Source organism: Rhodamnia argentea, chromosome 6 (assembly GCF_020921035.1).
Source record: "Rhodamnia argentea isolate NSW1041297 chromosome 6, ASM2092103v1, whole genome shotgun sequence".
In the NCBI taxonomy this organism is placed as follows: Eukaryota; Viridiplantae; Streptophyta; class Magnoliopsida; order Myrtales; family Myrtaceae; genus Rhodamnia; species Rhodamnia argentea.
The window spans coordinates 235001-235582 of record NC_063155.1 but is presented as its reverse complement, the minus strand read 5'-3'; the positions used below and the strand labels follow the sequence as shown (position 1 = coordinate 235582).

The window sequence follows — 582 nt, the reverse complement described above, 5'->3', positions numbered from 1 at the left end:
TGCTTTTAGGACTCCGCCGGCACCTTATGAGAAATCAAAGTTTTTGGGTTCCGGGGGGAGTATGGTCGCAAGGCTGAAACTTAAAGGAATTGACGGAAGGGCACCACCGGGAGTGGAGCCCGCGGCTTAATTTGACTCAACACGGGAAACTTACCAGGTCCGGACATAGTAAGGATTGACGGATCGAGAGCTCTTTCTTGATTCTATGGGTGGTGGTGCATGGCCGTTCTTAGTTGGTGGAGCGATTTGTCCGGTTAATTCCGATAACGAACGAGACCTCAGCCTGCTAACTAGCTATGTGGATGTACATCTCCACGGCCAGCTTCTTAGAGGGACTATGGCCGCTTAGGCCAAGGAAGTTTGAGGCAATAACAGTGCTGTGATGCCCTTAGATGTTCGGGGCCGCACGCGCGCTACACCGATGTATTCAACGAGTCTATAGCATATCAATAAGCGGAGGAAAAGAAACTAACAAGGATTCCCCTAGTAACGGCGAGCGAACCGGGAAGAGCCCAGCATGAGAATCGAGCGCCCTCGGCGTTCGAATTGTAGTCCGGAGAAGCGTCCTCGGCGACGGACCGG

General features: G+C 52.7%; 1 non-coding gene across 1 annotated transcript in view; it reads left to right on the top strand.

Annotated features, from left to right (window-relative positions):
* Positions 1–403: 403 nt before the first annotated feature.
* LOC125315755 overlaps positions 404–582 on the top strand; it is a 3386-nt gene continuing 3207 nt past the window's right edge. The window contains exon 1 of the ribosomal RNA XR_007199043.1: positions 404–582. This exon is cut by the window's right edge and continues 3207 nt beyond it. This is a non-coding gene — a ribosomal RNA (28S ribosomal RNA).